We start from the raw sequence: 24,381 nt of genomic DNA, 5'->3' as shown, positions 1-24,381 counted from the left end.
TGAGCAGCTAATGGAGGCTGGGAAAGCCAAGGCCACTGACAGGTGGAGGACTATGGGAGGCCAGGATGACACTGAGTCCCAGGCTGATGACATGGCTTTGGAGTCAGCCAAAATATGGCAACTGCTGGAGTTGCAGAAGGACCATCTGGTGGAGCTGCCAGAGGCTATGTGCACCCATGTTCAGATGATGGAGAAATTCATCCAGATCATGCGTTCTGACATGTCTCTGTTGGGTGCGCATTTGGCTCCCTCCATTAAGAGACTGGTGATCCTCATGGAGAGCTAGATCCAGCAGACCAGTCAGCGGATGCCTGAGATGCAGGCAGAGCTGCATGCCATTGCCTTGTCCATGAGATCTATGCAGCAGTGGCAAGGTGAGAAGGGGATGAAGTGCTAGGTCCTTGTCCTTCTCGGGTCAACAGGTAGGTACAAATGTGCCTCGCAAAGGGCGACGAGCAGATGACTTCTGCTTCTGGAAGCTCCTTGCAGGATGCTCCTGGTGTTGACATCAGCTCCTCAGCCCCTCTCCTAGTGACACCAGAGCCTCAAAAGTCCCTGATGATAGAGCAGGGCCCTGCACCTATGCAGGAAGCCCTCAAAATGCCAGGGTCCTCCAGGCTTCAGGCAGCAAGAAGACGGCTGCCAAGGTCCTCCTAAACCACAGGGCAACAAGGTCAGCAGCTCGCCTCCACCTCAGCTGCCAGCACAGGGGTAGCACCACATTGCAGCACTCTTAATAATTGAGTTAAGAAGAGCACCTAACTGCACCTGGGGATCATGTATGATTTAAATGTTTAGATTTGTTTCAGCCATGTGGTTCAATAAATCTTCCGTCACTGTTACTGTTTCGGTGCCCTGTGAAATCTCATCTACAGCCTTTGTTCCCTCAATGGACTTGAAGCGATGGACAAAGGCTCATCTTTCAACTCCTCAGCATTGCCACTGTGCACTGTGCTCATGCATGCTGGGCCATGAAGTGCAGAATGAAGGGGGCAACAGCAGGACTGATTAAAGGTAAGATTTTATTGGAATCTTTCTGAGAGGGCAAAAGGGTGACAGGAAATTGCTGTTTATTAGAGCATCCCTTGCACATACCTCATTGTGCCTTGTCTGTGGCTCAAGGGGTCCGTCATCTTGCATTGTTTAGTCAGCTGGTTCCTGCACGTCATCATCAAAGAGGGCAGCATGATCAGTGATGTCCTCATTGTTCAATGCCTCCCCAATCTGCAGCACCAGGTAGTGCAGTGCACAGTAGATCACCACAACATACGAAACCCTCACTGGGGCATACTGGAGGTGACTTGAATATTGTATTCCATCTGCCATGTTCGTCCCCTCTCACTCAGCCTGTCTACATCCCCTTGAAGACTCTCTGCATCCCCCTTACAACTCACGTTCCTGCCGAGTTTTGTGTCATTACCAAACTTGGAAATGCTACATTTGGTCCCCACATCCAAATCATTGAATAGCCGAAGGCCAAGCACTGATCCCTGCGGAACCCCACGAGTCATGGCTTGCCAACATGAGAATGACTACTCTGTTTTCTGTCCATTAACCAATTCTCAATCTATTTCAGCATATTACCCCCAATCCCATGTGCTCTAATTTTGTTTACTATCCTCTTGCACAGGACCTTTTCAAACCTTCTGAAAATCCAAATACACCACATCCCCCTTATCTATTCTGCTAGTTACATTCTCAAAAAATCCAACAGATTTGTCAAAAATGATTTCCTTTTCATAAATCCATGTTATCTCTGCCCAATCCGATCATTATTTTCTAAGGGTGAAATTTTCCATTTCGGGCCTGAGCCCTGTGGCGGGGATGGGAACCAGGAGTGTTTCCCGCTGTGGAAGGTGGTGGGTATTCATGCCAAATCGGGTGATGCTGGCCTAAATAATTATGCAGTTTGGGGTTTCCCGACGTTTCGCGTAGTGGGACAGGTTGGATGGCACATGCCCCGCCGTCATATCTGGGTGCCATATTTAAAAGGCGCCTGGACTTCAAATTACCCACTGTTGAAGGAGGAGATGGCCCACTGATCACAGGGAGTTCCAGCCCTCCGATTCAGTGACGCTTCCCTCCAAGTGCTGCTCAATGCAGTGGAGGCCAGGAGGGGCATCCTCTACCCCGAGGATGGAAGGAGGAGGCCAAGCTGTCAGACCAACCCTGCATGGGAGGAAGTCTCCAAGGAGGTCAGTGCCCAGGGCCTCTGCCAGAGGACTGCCCTGCAATTCCGGAAATGGGTGAATGACCTCATCCTCTCCGCCAGGGGAAGCGAACCTCCAACTGCTCACACTCCCCTCGCTGAATGGGAGAGGGAACATGGGCCTCAGTGCCAAGAGCACCATCCATGCAGCCCATCATAAAAGAGCTACTCAACGTAATAAGGTGATGTCCATCTACTCTGCAGGCGGAGAGGCCACTGTGGGTCTCTGGCCCTTCCACACAGGGAGCTCAGATGCTGACTGGGGTGTGGGGGAAGGGGGTTAGCCATTGAGGGCGCCAGCAAGCACTGCTAATGACATATCTCTGTGAGCCTTATCCTTCTATCTGCATGGGCTCACCACACTGGAGGCTGATGCCCCAGAACCTTCTGGACAACCTACAGTGCATCAGTCAGATGGCACACAATCCAGTGGGGGTATTTGTAAGACTGGAAGCATGAGAAAGATACCTGAAATCCAACTGCTCTTAACCCCATCTTCTCTCTTTGCACAGAAAAATTTGAAGCACAACAGGAGAGAGAGGGGGAGAGAGAGAGGGAGAGAGGGAGAGAGAGAGAAAGAGAGAGAGAAGACTGGAGGGGCCGGCCTGACCTCAAAACTCTTGATGAGTTTGAGGAGTGGGCGATGGGTGGCCTCCATCCAGCAGGTCACATAGAAACTGAAGGGTCATGTGTTCCTCCATGTTGGAGGCAGCTTATGCAGTCACTCACTCTCTCCTCTCTCACTTACAGGTGCCAGCAGGAAGAGGTCAAGGAACTAGAGGAGACCCTGTCCAGCAGTGCATCCAACCCACAGAGGACCAAGGACATGGGGGAGGAGGAGGAAAATGCACTTGTAAAGGCATCACAACAGTCACCTGCACCCTCTACCAGCCCAGAGACACACGCCTCGATGGGTAGTAGATGTAGATCAGGCAGGGTCTCATATTCTGGTGGTCACCGTGTAGACCTGTGTCCACAGCAGGAGGAGGCAGGGTCAGCCAAGCTCACCGGCACTGCTGGGGAAGAGGGACCTGCGACGTCCAAGTCAGGTGATGAACCTTTGGGATAGGCCCTGCATGAGATGCTGGGGAAGTTGCAAGAGATGGGGGAACATCAGCCAGAGGTGTCGGAGGTCCTCAACAGAGTGGTGCGTGAGGCGGAGAAGTTCAACAGCCTGCTCTCTGATAAAGTGGCCCTGACAAGTGCACACAGGGAGGTCTCCATGGGGAGGGCGGTGGGCACCCTGACCCAAAGGAAGGAGGAGTAGCTGTTAGATGCCCCTAGAACCTGAACTTAGGTGTCCCTGAGGGTATCTGGCCTTTTGGAATACCCCTTGCCTGTGCCCCCTTCAACTTCACCCTCTGTGACAGCAGCTGCCAAAGTAAGCTCGGGCCCTCCAGGCCTTGGGTCTCCAGAGGACGGCTGTCAAGGTCACCCAAGACAACAGGGCGAACTGATCAGCAGTCTGCCCCCACCCCCGCCGCGGATGTTGGGGGAGCACCTAGAAGAAGTGTAAGGAACACAAGATGAAGAAGTTTTGTTTTCACGTACGGTTGCACATGTGCGCTATGATTGTTAATGTTATGACACTTTTGTAAATCGAGTACACTTGCACTTTAATGACGTCCTATGTGATTTATTTGTGATTCGTGGTCCTATGCCTGTGCGTGTCCCCGCATCCCTGCCCCAACCATCTTCCGAGGGACACCCCAGGCTGGTTCTATGTCGCCCACAATCATGCATGTGCAGGGAGGCAAAAGTCTTTGCCAGGGCCCTTGCCAGCCCTGTGCAAGAAATCTCCCGCACACACTGAGCCTTTGCTCTTCACACTCTCGTCTGTCCCAGCACCCTAGCATTGTGAAAGCTACAGGCTGGGGTTCGCCTTCAGTTGTCCAGTTGAGATGACCTGTATCTCCGCCCACCCCAGATGACCCAACCCCCATGCAGCATCTGGAGATCTCGATCACCAGGCTCTTCATTATTGCGAGCGGTCATAGTGTGTGTAAGCTTCAATGTCCAGCCCAATACCTTTATCCCTCCCCAACTGTGACCCACACCCTCCCCCTGCATAGCTATTGACCCCCCAGGTATAATATTGACCTTCTCACAGTTACCCTTCAACCCACCACCATCAACCTCCATCCTGTGCAGGTGAATGTAGTAGTCCCCTACCTTCCTGAGGATCCCACCCCCGTGACAGTAGATCTGCCCCCCTCATTCTGCCGATCCCCATGATCCACTTCTCTTTCCATGCCCCTCCAACAATCCTCACCCCAGCACTGCCCTTGCCACCCCCCGCTCCATACCACCTCACCCATTCCTTGACCCATGCAGCATCTTTCTCTTTCCCCTACCAACCCCAACCTCCCCCACCTCCTACTTAGCCTCCACACTCAACCACCTCTCCATTCCTCTCCTTCCCAACCAATCCCTCCCCAGCTCAGACCATCGCTGCCCAACAGTACCTCATGAAGCCATCCTCCTGCAGTGAGAAGATCTACCTTTTAAACTGTTGTAGTGAGAAGATCCACCTCATGGAGCTCCTGTGGCTTCAAGATCCACCTCCTGGAAGCTCCCGCGGTGAGAAGATCCACATGGTTGATACTCCTCTTAACCACTGCTGCATATGGTGTTGCTGGGTCCATGGACACAGGAGGCCTCCCCATCTTCTGATCTCCAAAGGCTGCCCCAGGCCTTTGCCAGCTAAGTCCCAATATATGTGTGCCACGTTGGTCCAGATGTGTTCTGGATCAGCATGAAATCTGGTGGTGGCCCGGATGATTGGACAGGTGGGGAAATTCTGATTGGGCCTTCATCTGCCTCCCATTAATGGGATGCAGAATGGTTTCAGGCCGGCTTATGGCGGGAATGGTGACCCGCCATGAGGGGCATTTCCACCATCATTTCACGCTGGCAGGAAACTGAGTTTTTGGCTCATTACCCCCCCACCACCATTAAACCTGCTGTGGGGTGGGGGGTTGGGGGAGCTGGAAAATTACGCCCTAAGTGTCCAATTATCATACCCTTTAAAATAGATTCTAGCATTTTCTCTACTACTGAAGTCAGGATAACAGGTCTGTAGTTTTCCATTTTCTCTCTGCTTTCTTTCTTAAATAGTCAGGCTACAGTTGACACCTTCCAATCTGCAGGAGCTATTCCAGAATCTATGGAATTTTGGGAAGATGATCACCAAAGCATCCACTGTCTCTGCAGCCACCTGTTTCAACACTACTCTGGGGTGTAGGTCATCAGGCCCCGGGAATTTACCTACTTTCAGTCCCCTTAATTTCTCCAGTACTATTTTGTTACTAATACTTAATGCCTTTCACTTCCTCATTCTCACTACTCCCTTGGTTCTCTAGTTTTCTATAAGATTTATTGTATCTTCCTCTGTGAAAACAGACACAAAGTATTTGTTTAATTTCTCTGCCAAGTCTTTATTCTCCATTATAAATTCTCCATTCTCTAACTCTAATGTGTCCACATTTGTCTTAGCTAATCTTTTCCTTTTTACATACTATAGAAGTTTTTACAGCCTGTTTTTATGTTTTTCGCTAGTTTAATTTCATCTTCTATTTTCCCTTTCTTTATCAATTTCTTGGTCCTCCTTTGCTGAATTCTAAAATGCTTCCAATCCTCAGGCTTACTACTTTTTTTTGGCAACTTTAGAAGCCTCTTCCTTTGATCTAATACAATCCTTAACTTCTCTTGTTAGCCACGGTTGGATTACTTTTCCCACTGGGTTTTTGTTCCTCAAAGGAATGTATGTTTATTGTGAACCATGTATCAATTATTTAAATGCTAGCAATTTAATGTAGTTTCCCAACTTACCACAACCAACTTGCCCCTCATACCATACCTATGTGGTTTCCTTTGTTCAGATTTAAAACCCAGGTTTCGGGTTCAACTACAGCACTCTCAAACTTAAAGTAAAATTCTATCATATTATTCCCTCAAAGGCTCCTTTATAACAAGATTATTAATTAACCCCTTTCTCATTGCACAATACTAGATCTAAAATAGCCCATTCTCTAGCTGGTTCCTCAGCATACTATTCTAGAAAACCATCTTGTATACATTCCAGGAATTCGTCCTCCACAGCATTAGTGCTAATTAGATCTGCCCAGTCTACATGTAGATTGAAGTCCGCCTTGGTTAATGTATTACCCTTGTTACATGCACCTCTAATTTCCTGATTTATACCGTAACCTACATTACCACTACTGTCTTGTGCCCTATAAACAACTGTCACCAATGTTTGCTGTTCCTTGCTGTTTCTTAGCTCTACCCAAACTGATTCTAAAACTTGACCTTCCGATCTAAGTGTAATAGCACAGCCGATGGTAAATGCTGAGCTGCTCAAACCCCAGAGGGAAACTTGAAACAACTGCCACAACTTGTTTTGCAATTTGTATAAATTTCGAGATGCATGTCTTGAATTCCTTGAATTTAAGGCCCCAAGTCTTATAGTGAAAAAATTTCCCCCCGTTTGGGGGGGGTGGGGGGGGGTGGGGGGAAGTTCAGGAGAGGACGCATGCAGGCCCGCCTCCGATTGGGGCGCGCTGCCATTTTACAAGGGTGGACCAATTAAGGCCCGCCCATCGTGACATCTGCCAGGAAGCGCTATGTGCTCCCTGTGCGGGCAGTGGGGGGATTCCCTAAGCCGAGAGTGCACTCTTTCACGCATGTGCACAAAAGAGCACACTCATCTCCCTGAGGCCAAGTGCTACCTCAGGGAGATCGCGCCAAATTCAAAAATGTGAAATATACAAAAATAAAATTTCCCTGACATGTTCCCTCATTTGACACTATCACATGAGTTGGGACATGTCCATCACTTTTAATTAAGCTTTTATTAAATATTAAAAAACTTACATGAAACCTTATCCCGCCCGTGGATGAGGTTTCATGCTTTTTCTGAAGCCCGCCAGGGTTCCCGGCCTGCCCGCCAACCTTAACGTTGAATGGGCAGGTCCTTTAAGTACTTCAATTACTTTTTAAATGGCCTCAATAGGCTGTTGACAGGTCGGCGGGCGCACAGCTGATTCAGCTGAGCCCCCGCCGACCAGAAAATTGAAATGAAGCGGGGTGACGTCGGGAGTTACGTCTGACATCATCCCGCATTAATTTATGCGTCGGCGAGCGGGCCCCGCCCCCCACTCGCTGACCTCAATATCCTGCCCATAGGTTTCTTACAAGACTAAATTAAACCTTTATTAACAGAATAAATGATTTTAAATACATACATAGATCTACAAATTACTACTTTGATAACTTCTAAATCCCCTAAATAATCTGACTCCCAGTTACACCTCCATTAAGGCAAAAGTAAAACAAATAGATTTTAAACGACCCATGCAAAGAAACATGATTTTTAAAAATTTGTTCATGGGATTTGGGCGTCACTGGCTAGGGCAGCATTTATTGCCCATCCCTAATTGCCCTTGTTCAGAGGGCATTTTTAAGAGTCAAAACCACATTACTGTGGGTCTGGAGATCAGATTACCTTTGCTAAAGGACATTAGTGAACCAGATGGGGTTTTTTTTACAACAATCGTCAATGGTTTCACAGTCATCATTAGACTTTTAATTCCAGATATTTATTGAATTTATTAATGATACCCTGAATAATCCAATTCAAAGTGAGCTCCCTTAACTTCAGTTTGTTGTAGACAGCAACTTGAGGCATAAATGCTGAAGGCTTCTCACACTTGTTAGATGTTAAAATGCCTACCCTTATACACAGCCTTCATTTCTTTATACATATTTTCCCCATTGAATGCAAATTGCCATTGTTTCACTATGTCTTTGGACTTTACTTTCCTGATCATAAAAATCTCTCATACTACTAATTTTACCAGTAATCTTTGGGAAAAATAAACACGCTGTTTCTAAACTTCACCTAGCTAGATGACACATTTCACCCCTCCTTTGAAAACAATCTAGTCTAGTTTATTTAAAAATGCAAATGTACTTTTACACCTTACATTCTAAACTTCCCCTATGTTTACCTACTTAACATTTCAAACCTTGCTTATCCCCTAAAACATCAAAGCCTTTAATCCAATCAAGTCTCACATACACACAAATACATGCACACATTCAGACACATCTCAAAACAGATACCACTATTTTACAATAAATTCCAATAACATTATGAGAATGATTGTACCTTCCTAACACTAAGATCCTCTCTCACTAACGTACTCATCTCATCCTTTATTAACAGCGCTACCCCAGCTCCCATCCCTTTTTTGCTTATAGAAACTAGGAGCAGGAGTAGGCCATTCAGACCTTTGAGCCTGCTCCGCCATTCAATATGATCATGATTGATCCACTATCTCAATGCCATATTCCCACTTTCTCTCCATACCCCTTGATGCACCTAGGCCAGCATCTTCTAGTCGGCGAGCGGGGGCTGGGCTCACTCGCCGATGCGTAAAATGACATGGGGTGACGTCAGGCGTGTGTCCTGATGTCACCCTGCGTCATTTAGATTGTCAGTTCGGCGGGCAGGCATCTGACTCAGGTGTGCGCCCGCTGACCCGTCAACGGCCTATTAAGGCCATTAAAAAACCAATTGAACTCATTAATGGACCTGCCTGTCCAACCTTAAGGTTGGCGGGCAGGCCGGGAACCCAGGCGGGCTTGTGAAAAAACATGAAACCTCATCCATGGGCGAGATGAGGTTTCATGAGTGATTTAAAAAATGCAGAATGTTTTACAATAAAAGTTATGGACATGTCCCAACTCATGTGACAGAAGGACATGGCGGGGACATTTTTTTCTAATCTTTATTCAAAGTTTTAAATTGGAGCTGATCTGTGCGCTCTTTTGCGAGCATGTGCGAAAGAACGCACTCCCGGCTGAGGAAATCCACCCCCCCACCCTGCACAGGGAGTGCATAGCGCTTCCTGGTGGATGTCACGCTGGGAGGGCCTTAATTAGCCCACCCACGTAAAATGGTGGCACACCCCCGACCGGGGGCGCCAATCAGAAGCCCGCCCGCTTGCGCCTGCTCCCACACTTCCCCCCACAACGGGGGGAAAATGTTGCCCCTAATATCCAAAAATTTATCAATTTCTTTCTTGAATATACTCAGTGAACCGGCCTCCACAGCCTTATGTGGTAGAGAATTCCACAGGTTGACCACCCTCTGAGTGAAGAAATTTTTCCCCATCTCAGTCCTAAATGGCCTGCCCCATATCCTGACACTGTGGCCCCTGGTTCTAGACTCCCCAACCAGGGGAAACATCCTTCCCGCATCTAGTATGTATATTCCTGTTAGAATTTTATACGTTTCAATCAGATCCCCTCTCATCCTTCTAAACTCCAGTGAATACAGGCCCAGCCTAACCAATCTCTACTCATACGACAGTCCTGCCATACCCGGTATCAGCCTAGTGAACCTTTGCTGCACTCTCTCTATGGCAAGGATATCCTTTCTTAGGTAGGGACTCCAAAACTGCACGCAATACTCCAGGTGTGTTCTCACCAAGGCCCTGTATAACTGCAGTAAGACATCCCTACTTCTGAACTCAAATCCTTTTGCAATGAAGGCCAACATACCATTTGCCATCTTAATTGCTTGCTGCAGCTGCCTATTTACTTTCATTGACTGGTGTACAAGGACACCCAGATCCCTTTGTACATCCATGTTTCCCAATATATTACCATTTAAGTAATACTCTGCCTTTCTGTTTTTCACACCGAAGCGTATAACTTCACATTTATCCACGTTATATTGCATCTGTCATGAGTTTGCCCACACACACAACTTGTCTAAATTGCCCTGAAGCTTCCTTGTATCCTCCTCACAACTCACAGCCCTGCCCAGTTTTGTGTTATCAGCAAACTAGGAAATATTGCATTTAGTTTCCTCATCTAAGCCATTTATATATATTTTGTGAATAGCTGGGGCCCAAGCACTGATCCATGCGGTACGCCACTAGTCACTGCCTGCCACCCACAAAAAAGACCCATTTATTCCCACTCTCTGTTTCCGGCCTGTCAACCAATTCTCAATCCATGCCAGTACATTATCCCCAATCCCATGTGCTTTAATTTTGCCCATTAGCCTCTTGTGTGGGACCTTATCAAAAGCCTTATTGAAATCCAAATACACCACATCCACTGGTTCTCCCTTATCTATTCTACTAGTTACAGCCCCATAAAACTCCAGTAGATTAATTAAGCATGATTTCCCTTTCATAAACCCATGCTGACTTTGTCTAATCCTGTTAATGCTTTCCAAGTGTTCTGTTACCATGTCTTTTATAATAGACCCTAGCGTTTCCCCATTACCGATGTTAGACTAACTGGTCTGTAATTCTCTGTTTTTTCTCTCCCTCCTTTTTTAAATAGTGCGGTTACATTTGCCACCCTCCAATCTGTAGGAACTGTTCCAGAGTGTATAGAATTTTGGAAGATGACCACCAATGCATTTAATATTTCCAGGATCACTTCCTTTAGTACTCTGGGATATAGATTATCAGGCCCTGGGGATTTTTCAGCCTTTAGCCCCATTAATTTCTCTAGCACCACTTTTTTTAACTAATACTGATTTTCTTCAATTCCTGCCTCTCACTAGACCTTTGGTCCCCTAACATTTCTGGGAAATTATTTGTGTCCTCTTTTGTGAAGACAGAACCAAAATATCTATCCAATTCTTCTGCCATTCCTTTGTTCCCCATTATAATTTCCCCCGTTTCTGACTGTAAGGGACCTACATTTGTGTTCGCTAATCTTTCTCTCTTTACATATTTATAGAAGTTTTTACAGTCAGTTTTTATGTTCCTTGCAAGTTTACTCTCATACTCCATTTTCCCCTTCTTGATCAATCTTTTTGTCCACTTTTGCTGAATTCAAAACTGCTCCCAATCCTCAGGCTTGCTGCTTTTCCTGGCAATTTTATATGTCTCTTCTTTGGATCTAATACTATTCCTAATTTCTTTTGTAAGCCATGGTTGAGCCACCATTCCTGTTTTATTTTTGCACTAGGCAGGAATGAATAATTATTGTAATTCATGCATATGTTCCTTAAATATTAGCCATTGCCTATCCACTATCAAACCTTTCAGTAAGGTTCTCCAATCCATCATTGCCAACTCACGCCTCATACCTTTGTAGTTGCCCTTATTTAGATTCAGGACCCTAGATTCGGATTCAACTTCTTCACTCTTCACCCTAATGAACAATTCTATCATTTTATGGTGGCTCTTCCCCAAGGGACACCGCACAACAAGATTGTTAATTAATCCTTTCTTATTGCACAATACCCAGTCTAGGGTAGCCAGCTCTCTAGTTGGTTCCTCAATGTATTGGTCTAAAAAAGCATAATTTACACACTCCAGGAAATCCTCCTTCACAGTATTATTGCTAGTTTGGTTTGTCCAATCTATTTGTAGATTAAAGTCATCCATAATTACAGTTGTACTCTTATTGCATGCATCTCTAATTTCCTGTTTAGTGCCTTCCCTTACATCTCCATTACTGTTTGGGGGCCGATAGACAAACCCCACCAACGTTTTCTGCCCTTGGTGTTTCTTACATCCACCCAAACAGATTCCACATCATGATTTTCCGAGCCAATATCCTTCCTCACTATTGCATTGATTTGCTCCTTTACTAACAGCGCTACCCCACCTCCTTTCCCTATATGTCTGTCCTTCCTAAATATTGAATACCCTTGGGTGTACAGTTCCCATCCTTGGTCACCCTGCAGCCATGTCTCTGTAATTGCAACTATATCATAACCATTTATATCTATTTGTGCTGTTAATTCATCTACCTTATTGCGAATATTCTGCGCATTAATATACAATGCCTTTAGACTTGTCTTTTTAACCTTGTAAGTCATCTTAGCTTTATTTTGCCCTAGGACCCCATATGTTTTTCGCCCTTGTTTTTTTCTGCCTTCCACTTTTGCTTCTTACTTTTCTGTTTTTTGCTTCTATCCTTGTTTCCTCCTCCTCTGTCTCCCTCATTCCCATTTCCCTGCCCTTCTAGTTTTAAATATTCTAAATGTTGAATACTCTTGAATATTCAGTTCCCAGCCTTGGTCACCCTACAGCCACGTCTCCGTAATGGCAATCAGATCATATCAGTTTACTTCTATTTGTGCTGCCATTTCCTCTATCATGTTGCAAATGCTGCATGCATTCAGATAGAGTGCCTTTAATTTTGCCTTTTTAACATTTTTCTGCATTTGGATTTTATTTGATGCTGACCTTTGTTTCCACTACAAAGAAGATGGCTCACCACTACCTACTTAATGGCAGTTAGGGATCAGCAATGAACGCTGGCCTTGTCAATGATTTCGACATTCCATGAATGAATTAAAAGTGTTCTAATTTGCAGCCCTCAAAGTTAAGAGACCATTCCAGCATCATTAATGCACTGGTAATGGTATTTAAAATCAAGGCCATAGTATTTCCCTTCCCCAAATGCTGGTCAAAATTTAAATAAACTTGTTTTCCTCACAAAATATACTTAAGTAAATAAATGTCAACCTTGAATACAGGGCAGTAACTCTTCACCTTTATCGTGTATTATAAACACCTTTCTCCAAGCTTTGAGTATAACATTGTCCTCCCACAACTCAATACTGTGAAACAGTGACTGCACTTCCACTTATTGGCTTGTAAATGGCTTCAGGAGGAGACAGATACTATATAAATGCAAGTTTTTTTCTTTACCAATGGCCTGAGCAATCATCATTTTTGAATTTTGAGTATAAAGATAAAATAAATGTAGGTGCTGTTACTATTTAATGTACATTATAAACTAGAAAGACCTAATGTTACTGCTTGAGTTTTATTTGAATTCACCAGCTTTCATCAGTTAGATCTGTCTCCCGATCTCTTGTATTTGTTAGTTAAAGTAGATACATTTTTGCTTTCAAAATCACCACGTAAAAAGTTGAAGAGTTCACACTTTACCTTATTCTGATGTTGTTATACAGAAATGAAACAAATGATTGTTACTTTGATTGCTCCAAAACATAGCTTCCTTTGTGAGGATTGGGGTGGGGTAGGATGGGGTGGAGTGGTTTACTTCTAAGGCCAAGGAGGGCTAGGAAAGCTGCGTTTAATGGGGGAGAGGGAGGGGGTGGGGTCAAAGGAAAGCCCCTCCAGTGGCTGCAATCATAAAAAGGAAGGTGGTTGTGGCTGTTAGCAGCCAGTCATTGCACCCGGGACATCGCTGAAAGACTTCCTCGGGGATACCCATATCTCAATTATCATCAGCTGCTTCTTCCACAACATTCTCTTCATTATATAGTGTGAGGAACTCAATTTTGGAAAATTTGAAAGACATTGAATTTTGGACATTCTCCCTCCTGAGCTATTTTTAAAAGTCTGCCTGTTTAATTCGGGGCTGTGAATATACCATTCTTCAAAAAAACCACATGTCAGCAGAGATGTCCAGTGGGAACACTTGGAGAGGGAAGAGATTCTTTGTATTTCTAAGTTAGCAAAGAAGCACTGTTGCCAGGTTAAAGACTCTTGGCATTAAAGGCTCAGAAGAAGAGTTATACGGACTTGAAATGTCTTTCTCTGTCTTTCTCTCCACAGATGCTGTCAGACCTGCTGAGATTTTCCAGCATTTTTTGTTTTTGTTAAAGACTCTTGTTGATTGATTAAAAACACCTAGCCTAAAAGATGTATTCTTTGAACATTTTAGTAAAAAAAACTTCTAGTGAGAGAGAGAGTGAGGGCGGGTGTGCCTTAGAAGCAAGTTGCAAGGAAAAGACTGTCTCTTTCTCTCTCTATGCCCCACCTTTGTGTTAAACCTTCCTCAGAAATGCCTCATCAGGATAACTCGTGTTTTTTTTGAAAGTCTGCAAAGTTGTGATAAGTAAGAGCCATCAAGGACATTTCGCCAACAAATCTGCCTGAAAGAACTTCCAGACCTATTGTGACCAGAATTCTGTGAGATCAACAGCGTCGAGAATTTTATTCTTTTAAAAGAAACGTTCCCATCCTCTATCCTCCAGCCTCTGCAGGTGACTGTGTTTGTTTTGTCCTGTTTTGTGTTTGTGTGTGAATGTATGGGGGTTTGAATATCTATTTTTTTTAAAAAGGGAAAAAAATCATTACACTTCTAAACTATAACTTGTATGTTAACCATTTTATTAACTTGTATTAAAAAGTAGTTTGTCTTATAATAAATTATTTTTTTGTGTGTTCACTTAAAGAAGCCTGGCTAGAGTCTTTTCATGCTGGGAATAACAGTATCAAAAGAAAACCATTGGCCAGTTTTAGGGGTGAAATAAATATTTAAACTATTGTCACAACCTGTGGAGAATTGGGGGCTAGAATTGACTGAGCACTCCTCCCATCTCGGTCCGTAGCAATAGTCTGGAGTGTAGCTGGGCACTGACAATTCCACATTACATCAATGCATAATTTTATTTGAGACAATGTCATATAATCATTGAATATCTCTGAAATGAAGCCCATTATTCATTCATTTAATAGAGCTGTTCTCTTTCTTTGACTAAAAGGAATTGAATAAAGTTGTGTAATGTGCCAAATATGTTTATGCTGTCCAGGTTAAGAGAGGCTAACTTGGACTTATAAACATGTTAATACTATCAATCAAATACTCAGTGAAAGAAATTAATCTTGATAAGTACTGATATAATTTCAAGCCTTCTATCTTATTGGTGGCCTGAGTAAGATGTTGGCCTGATAAATCTAAATCTCACACTGGGATATGCTTCTTGCACTATTGTATGACAACTAGCCTCCAGTCTATTCTTAACTGTGCAATAGGCATGATTTTAAAAATTCCTCTTACTAGATATTGGACTGGATTTTGTTCTCAGTGCCAAAAGAACAATGTTCAGCATTCAATTCACTGTTAAATCTTTGATAGTCAAGGGTTATGGAGGCAGACAGGAAAGTGGAGTTAAGGCCACAGTCAGATCTTCTTGAATGGTGGAGCAGGTTTGATAGGCCAAATTGCCTACTCCTGTTCCTATGTTTTATGACAGCCGTCAACAGACTTTCTGTATGTTTGTTAGTGGAGAATTCCCCTAATCCAGTGCATTTTTTTTCCTGTGATCAGGGCAAGTATAAGTGAGGCTCTTCAACCAATCAGATTGAAGTATTGTCACTGGGACACACTGGACAGGATTGTTGATTTGGGGTTAGGATCTTGACATCGGGATCATTTCTAGGTCCTAACCTCACATGGCTTGAACATGATGTGCCCAATGCAATTTTTAATGGATGGCCAGTTAATGGCAAAGAACGCTTTCGTCGTCCAATTGAGGATGGCCATAGCCTCCTGATGCCAGAGAACCAATAGAAGGTCCTCCAGCAGAGGGAGAGCTGCAGCCTGCCAACGCAGTTAAGGGGCAGAGAAGGCACCTCTCAACACTATTAAAATCTTTGCCAATAACAATAGCCATAGCTGTTGGACCAACTTTGTGGAAGGGATCCCCCTGCAGCCACAGCTGTGGCCATTTTGATGCATTGTCAGTGGGGGTTGAGGCATGGAGAGGGAGTCTTAAAGTGCCTCAGCAGCATTGGCCAGGAGGCTCCTTCCTCATTGGTTGTGTTTTAATTACTTCAGATGGTCCAAATGACCACTGGAAAATTCCATTTGGTATGGGAGAGGGGCCTTAATAGGCCTCCTAATGGTCTCAACTGGCTACTTGTTACTTGCAGGTGGGTAGTCATCATGGCCCCAACCCAGCATCCTTAAAAATATACCAGAGGTGGGACTGTGCCAGCAAACAAGCACACTGACTGGCAGCAGACAATTCCAGGCCCATACTCCTCCGTTTCTATCTCCAATGGGCTTTCAAAATTCTGCCCACCGCATCCAAACCAGAGAGAATAAAAGCAGGAAATATATTTTTTAAATGATGTACAGAAATTGAAATAAAAATCAACAATACAAATGGGTTAAGGGAGAGAGATAAAAGAGAGAGAGACTGAAACAGGGTTAGAAAAAGTATATATATACATTTTTGAATCTCCAACACAAATTTTCTTCAGGAAAATTGAAAATCTATGCTTGTAAAAATATTTTTTTCAAGGTCCGAGAGTAGCTCACCAGTAACTATCACTTATCACACAGAAAACTCACTTACTCCTGAATGTACCAGCCCTAACATTTTCAGCTATTTTTAGTGGGAAAACAGTGGGCAGGTACCTCAAGTCCATGCCATTTGCAACCATTTCAATGCCAAGCCTATTGGTGAAGACTGCAACAACATACCCTGTGGAAGAGCAAGGTACCTCTGACAGCAACCTCTGAATTTTCTTGTTGAACTGGGCTTGTGTATACTTCAGAAGTTGCTATCAGGTATCCCCATTATGGCTGTGAGCACTAATAGCTTCATTACTATTCTTGTCACACATTCCAGGCCAATGAATCTTGGGGCTGCATTTTCCGGTTGGCGAGCAGGGGGTGGGGCCTGCTCGCCGACGCGTAAAATGATGTGGGGTGACGTCGGGCGTGCGTCCCGATGTCACCGCGCGATAGCTCCGATCTTTAGTTCAGCGGGCGCGCACCGGAGTCGGCTGTGCACCCGCTGAACTATTAATGGCCACTTAAGGCCTTTAAAAAGGTAAGTAACCCAATTAATGGACCTGCCCGTCCAACCTTAAGGCTGCAGGGCAGGCGAAGAGCCCAGACGGCCTTCAGAAAAAACAAGAAACCTCATCCATGGGCAGGATGAGTTTTCATGAGGGATTTAAAATGTGTGCAAAAGTTTAAAATAAAAGTAATTGACATGTCCCTGCCCATGTGACAGTGTCACATGAGGGGACGTCAGAAATATTTTTTTCTCCCTTTAATAAAGGTTTCAAACTTGAGCTGAGCTCCCTGAGGCAGCACTTTGCCTCAGGGAGACCTGTGCTCTCTTCCGTGCGCATGCGCGGCTCAGGGAATCCCCACCTCGGAGCACAGGGAGCACACAGCCCTTCCGGACGGACGTCACACTGGGCGGGCCTTAATTGGCCCGCCCACGTAAAATTGCAGGACGCCCCCAACTGGAGGCGCTGACTGGGAATCCGCCCGCCCACGCCTGCGCCCGCACAACCCCGCCCCCAATCGGGGGGAAAATGCTGCCCTTCGATTAATTTCCTCTGGTGTTTTCCATCACTTTCTTCATCTAAAAATGTACTATGCTGTGATATATTGCAAAGCAAAACCCCGGTTTCTTTAATCTCAATTGAAGATGAGTCAGCATTCTCTCTTCATCAACTAAGATTGTTTTGCCTTGTTAATACATCACACTTTCCTGCTGCAACTTCAAACGATATTGGGGGCTTAACACAAGAAGGTGATTTTCACAACCTCAGGTAGTTGTAGCAAAAACTGAACAGGTAATGAGCAGTTTACTGATGAGTTTGCATCGTTGGATGGAATGAGTAATGATTACCTTCATTGCCTTAGTGCTGATTTGAGCGAGGCTTCAGGGCAGTAATAGAGGTGTCAGCTGTGGCTCAGTTCATAGCACACTTGCCTTTGAATCAGAGGGTTGTGGGTTCATGTCCCACTCCCGGAAACAAAGAACTGTGATTGTACTCGAAAGAGTTGCAATCTGTGACTGTTGATAACTTGAAAGAGTTTTCAGGGCAGTAATAGAGGTGTCAGCTGTGGCTCAGTTCATAGCACCCTCGCCTTTGAATCAGAGGGTTGTGGGTTCATGTCCCACTCCCGGAAACCAAGAACTGTGATTGTACTCGAAAGAGTTGCAATCTGTGACTGTTGATAACTTGAAAGAGTTTCAGGGCAGTAATTAGCCAGGTTTTTCTGACCTCTCCTTCGATTATAAGCACCTTAGAATTGGGAAATATCATGGCCTTGGAAATGACTGAAAGCCTCACATTTGTCTCTCTTCTGCTCAGGCACATGACAGGGACACAGAAAAGTCGGCCCCTAGATGTGTTGCCTTGTGCTACATATACCTTCAACAGGGTTTCACTTTGCTCATCATAATAAATATGTTTTAATTCCTCCATTTTTACTGCACTTTCCAGGTTCCACAGTTTTACCAAAGGCACATTCTTGAAGCTTGAATTGGTTAGGGTGCTCAACAGAGCAGCCCTTTCAGTCAAAAAGAAAGCCTTTGAGGAAGGGAGAAGGCCTGAGGTCTATGCTAGAGAGAAGTGTAAAGTGAATCACAGAACCATAGAATAGCGCAGCGCAGAAGGAGGTCATTCCACCCATCGAATCTGCACTTTCAAAGAGCAATCTGGTTAGTCTCACTATGTTTGTTTACATAGCTCAATTGGTTTCAAGTGCTTGCGGTTTGAGGTTTTTGAAACTTCAAAGGGCCTGGATGATTAACATTTTTATTAGCCTTTAGTTCGGACCTTTATTCCATAGGAGAAATTTATCAATAGAGTAATTTTTTCCAAGCTTTTTTTTTTTACACATCCCATGATATACTGTGATGTTTATTGTACACTTTCAAGAACCAATGGACATGGAAGTGCCAGAGTTTGGCATGGGTGCATAAGGGAGCATGGGGGCAGATCTTGGCATAGGGGACATAGGAGGTGGATAGGGGGCAGAGCCTGGAATAGTGGGCTTGAAGGGACATAGGGGATAGCTGGAAGAGCAGAGCCTGGCATGATGGGCCTGAGGGGGTGGATGGGGGCCAGAGTCTGGCATAGGAAGCATGGGGGAGACCTTATGAACTTACTTTTTGAAAGGTCCCCTCATGCACTTTAGGATTCACAGCTCCGCTAAGGGGCTCTGAACCGCAGCTCTTTAAAAACCTGGCCTGACTCCATTAAAATTGGGGAGGAGTTGGAGATATCTATCTCCTCAATGGAATTGGCCAGGTTGGCAGTGCCAGTGCAGGCTTCTGCCCACACCCTGTAAAGGCACTCCCAACAATCTCTCAGCCCGGGAATGGGTTCAGGAACCTCGGAATCAGGACTGTCCGCCCTTTTTGAAGGACTCCCAAGACAAGATTTGGTGAAAATCCAGACCTATAAATTTGCAGATGGCATGAAACTCAGAGATATGGTAAACAATAAGGAGATTGTAATCGACTTCAGGAAGACATAGACTGGTAAAATGTGCAGAAACATGGCATATGCAATTTAATACAGAGAAATATGAAGTGATACATTTTTATAGGCAGAATGAGGAGAGGTCATATGAACTAAATGGTACAATTTTCAAGGAGGTGCAGGAACAGAGAGACCTGGGGTTGTGTATGTACAAATCTTTGAAGGACATGGCAGGACAATTTGAAATGAGTGTTAAAAAGTATTTAGGATTCTTGAATTTATTAATAGAGGAATAGTGTATAAAATCAAGGATTTCATGCTAAACCTTTACAAAACCTTGGTTATGCCTCAGTTGGAGTATTATGTTCAATTCTGGATGCCACACTTTGGAAAGAATGTCAAGGCCTTCAGCTATGTAAAGAGACTGGAGCAGCTGGGGTTTTTCTCCTTAGAGCAGAGAAATTTAAAGGAGATTTGATAGAAGTATTCAAATCATAAAGAGTTTTAATAGAGTAAATGGGAGGGAATTGTTTCTAGTTGGTAACTATTGGACACAGATTTAAGCTGATTGGCAAAAGAACGAGAGGTAACCTTTTTACACAGTGAGTTCTGATCTGAAATGAACTGCCTAAAAGCATAGTGAAAGCAGGTTCAATCGTAATATTCAAGGGAGTATTAGATAAATAGTTGAAGGGGTAATAAAATTACAAGACTCTGAGGAAAAAGCAGGGGAGTAGCTCTACAAAAGAGCTGGCACAGGCATTATGGGTTGAATGGCCTCCTCCTGTGCTGTATCCTTCTATGATTCTATGCCATTATTGTGCACAGTGATAGGAAACAGCACGAAACCTTTCATGTCAAAATGACAGCCCACATCAAACAGAGGATCCAGCAGAGAGTGAATCTTGAGGGGGTCACAGTGGTCTCCATGACCTGCTGTGCTTTGAGGGTAAAGGGGAGAGGAAGCTATCAGAATGGAAATGTCAGTTCAAACAATGAACATCAGTTGTCAGTTGTCACACGCATAAAGTGTAGATGTCAATCATTTTATGGATATGAGTAAAATTATTTTATATTAACTGAAATCCATTTCCAAGGAGATTGCAGATATTCATCCATTTTGTCTGACTAGTTTGAAAAAGGTGAATCTAAATATGGTCAGTACAGTGTTCAGCAGAAACCACAAGAGGTGTCGAGGTAACTCTGAACTATTACAGCAGTCTAGAAATGTAGAGCTGCTTGCTGGTGAGAGAAATTATTCAAATCCCTGATATGCAGCTATTCATACTGTTTTTCTATCTAGAGCTGACAAGGCATTTGACATTTAATTCTACCAGATAATGATAACACATACATTGCTGTGCAGCCTTTGCATTTCTCTGCAAAATTACAGCTTAAGCAATGAACACTGTACTATTTGCAGAAGAAGCTAGTCTTCAAGGGAATCAACTTGTCAGACCTAGTGATAGAACAGAGCAAATAAAACCACTTACCTGAGATAAGATGCTACTCTGGAGTTGTAGGGGAATGCTGCAGATTTTGGAGACAACACCAAGTACTGTATATTGTAAAACAAATGTGAAAATGAATTACCACGTTAAAGTTTTGCATTCTGTCCTTTGGTTTGCATAAAGTACATTGAGAATGCATCAAGGGAAAAACTATTAATCACTGCCGTTCAGAACTCTGGGAGGTATACCCCTCATCCTATTCCTCGGCTTGTCTTGTTTTTCCTTGACGAGTTTCTTTCAAAGTCAATATTATACAACAATCATTCTGGCATACTTGCTGTGGTTCTTATTGCAAGACACCGCCAGAGCTATACAAATGTCAGAAAGACTTCAGGAGGCCAAAGGTTTGCCCCATTATATTGTTGACTTCTGGATGTATGTTGCTGTAGACTCTTTATTGTGCAGACTTTGGATCCTGAAGGTATACCACCAGCTTTGATTGGAACAGGTAGCTTGTGCCACTCAGAGTCAATGCTATGATCTTTGAGCGATAACGGAAATCTTGATTCACGAACTCTTCACAGAAATGAGCATTTAATTTGCATAGATTGAGTTGATGGCCACCCACCATCTGAATAATGAGGGAGTTACAACCTTTGCTGTTGACCTGAGAGAGCACTGACTGCATGTGTTCAAATGGCAAAGAGTAGCACCTGTTGCTTTTAAACTGTCTGTACACCAATGCATGGGTGAAGAAAGCACCTGCAATCTATAATACATAGACTGGCCCTCAATTGAGGTGGGCCAATTGTAATAGTGTAACGGGAAGAGAGGGGGAAAGTGTGTTGATAATTTTCTTGATCAGAATGTTTCCAGCCCAATTAAGAAGGAAATATCACTGGATCTCAAGAGCAATTAGGGGTGGGCAATAAATGCTTGCCTAGCTAGCGATACCCACATCCTGTGAAAGAATATTTTTAAAAACCTGTTCCTGGGGAATTAGATGGACCAAGGGACAGTAGGGAAATAGTTAGGTAACAGGGTCATGAGAGTTAGGCTAACTATGGAAAAAGACAAGGAGCAGCCTGGATTAAAAATATTTAATTGAGGTGGGCCAATTTCACTGTGGTAAGAATGGATCTGTTCCAAGTAAATTAGAATCAAAGATTAGCGGGCAAAACTGTAACAGAACAATGGGCTGCCTCAAAGAGAAGACGGTTCGGGTGGAGTCAAAGCACACTTCCATGAAGGGGAAAGGTAAGGCAATCAAAGCCAGAGCTCCATAGATGATGAAAGAGATAGTGAGTAAAATGAAGCAGAAAAAGTGGGCATATGGTAGATAGCAGTTAGGTAATACAAGTGAGAGCAAGATTGAATATAGAAAGTACAAAGGAAACATGAAAAAAGGAAATAAGAGAGTCAAAGAGAGAAGACTAGCAGCTAACATAAAAGTGAATCCAAAAATCTTCTATGGGCATATGTGAAGATGGATGTTATTTTAAAAAATATTTTTGGGAATAAGGTGGTATTCTGCAAAGAAGGTGTGTGTGTGTGTGTGCAATTGAACCGGGAGAAGGTTAGTAAAGATAGTTTGCCTGTAGTAGCAGACAGATAAAAGGTAAAGGAGCCAGATGCATGCATTTGTAATGAGAGGCTTTGGTGAAGTGGAATTACAAGTAGATAAGTTGGATTTTAAAATTTGAATTGGGAGATAAGTAGGAACATAACTTTTTAGTTGTTAAGTTTCAAAAGGAGTTTAGAAGTGACAAGGGACTTTTACAACTTACTAAGGTTTCATAAGTAAACGAGGGAAGGTTATTAAATTTTATTTTACCCGAAAGTGGAGGCAATAGGAAAACATGAAAGATTTTTATATTTTGGAAAAATTGAGCTCAAAGAGATGCTTAGAACAATGGAGTATAACGTCAAAGGGGAAAAGGGTATTTAAGGAAAGATGTTTAGTTGAGTTGTGTTGGTTGTGTATGGGAGATATTCTGAGACCAATTCTGTGCTGAGAAATGTTGTGAATTTGAAGCACGAGTTCAGTTTCAAGCCAGAAATGTCATTGTTTTCAGAAAGCAGTCTGTTTATGAACTTCTTTCAGGTTTCCACAGCAGATTGGAAGGGAATAAGAAGTTGTGTGGTATACATTATAAAGTAGTAGCAGTTTTTGCCTTGGGTAATATTACTGGATTTTTATTGTTAAAATCAACACGGGAGCTGTTGCCAAGTTGTTTACTTGTGTATTCTGACCAAGTGGGATTCTTTGGGGGAAATGTTTTGTAAGACTGTTTTAACTATGTAATATTAATCTTGTGTGTTTAAGTTTATTTTCTTCTTGTTAATAAATCATTTAATTTTAAATTCTTAGAAATGTGACTGGGATTTTATGCTTCTGGGATCTGTAGTTTTCCCCTAGTTTAGAAAGTACAAAAAAAAGTTATGATCAGTAAGACAAGTTTCTCTCTGGGATTTGGCTTGCTCAGTGAGTAACATCAGCTGCGGTTGTTACAGCATATAAGTAGTAAAAAAGTCGTAAGAGGAAGGGTGGGGCTGATTAGGGTCCAAAAATAAGACCCACACTTGGGAGCAGAGTGCATGGCCGAGGCGCTAAGTCAATACTTTGCATCTTTTTTAAAAAGTCAATCACGGGATGTGGGCTTCGATGGCTGGGCCAGCATTTATTGCCCATCCCTAGTTGCCCTTGAGAAGGTGATGGTGAGCTGCCTTCTTGAAGCACTGCAGTCCATGTGGTGTAGGTACACCACAACGGCAATATATTTCCAAGTCAGGATGGTGAGTGACTTGGAGGGGAACTTCCAGGTGGTGGTGTTCCCATCTATCTGCTGCCCTTGTCTTTCTCGATGGCAGTGATCGTGGGTTTTGAAGGTGCTGTCTAAGGAGCCTTGATGAATTCCTGCAGTGCATCTTCTGTTACTGTGCGTTGGTGGTGGAGGGAGTGAATGTTTTTGGATGTGGTGCCAATCAAGCGAGCTGCTTTGTCCTGGATGGTGTCAAGCTTCTTGAGTGTTGTGGGACCTGCACTCATCCAGGCAAGTGCAGTTCCATCACACTCCTGACTTGTCCCTTGTAGATGATGAACAGGCTTTGTGGAGTCAGGAGGTGAGTTACTCATCACACGATTCCTAGCCTCTGACCTGTTCTTGTAGCCGCAGCATTTATATGGCTAGTCCAGTTCAGTTTCCGGTCAATGGTAACCTCCAGGATGTTGATAGTGGGGGATTCAGTGATGGCAATGCCTTTGAACATCAAGGGGCGATGGTTGGATTCTCTCTTGTTGACGATGGTCATTGCCTGACACTTGTGTGACGCGCAATGACCATCTGCCTTTACCAATTACCATCCTTTGGCAGAGCATGCTGCCAAAATCAGAATAAAATAGGAGTTGAGACACTGAAGGAGCTAAAAAATGATTGAGAGGAGGCACTAGAATGGCTGGTTGTACTTAAAGTTGATAAGTCACGAGCATCAGATCAGTTGCGTCTGAATCTTCTGTGGTAATGAAGGGAGGAAACTGAAGAGGTACTGACCATAATCTTCCAATCCTCCTTAGATACTAACTGTAAGAGGACTGGATAATTGCACATGTTACACCTTTGTTCAAAAAGGGGTGTAATGATTAACCAAACAACAACAGGTCAGTCAGTCAACCCTGGTGGTGGGAAAGCTTTTAGAAACAATAACCTGGGACAAAATTAAGTCACTTGGACATTTG

This window comes from Cetorhinus maximus, chromosome 20, assembly GCF_964194155.1.
Source record: "Cetorhinus maximus chromosome 20, sCetMax3.hap1.1, whole genome shotgun sequence".
In the NCBI taxonomy this organism is placed as follows: Eukaryota; Metazoa; Chordata; class Chondrichthyes; order Lamniformes; family Cetorhinidae; genus Cetorhinus; species Cetorhinus maximus.
Note: the sequence above shows the minus strand (reverse complement) of the source record.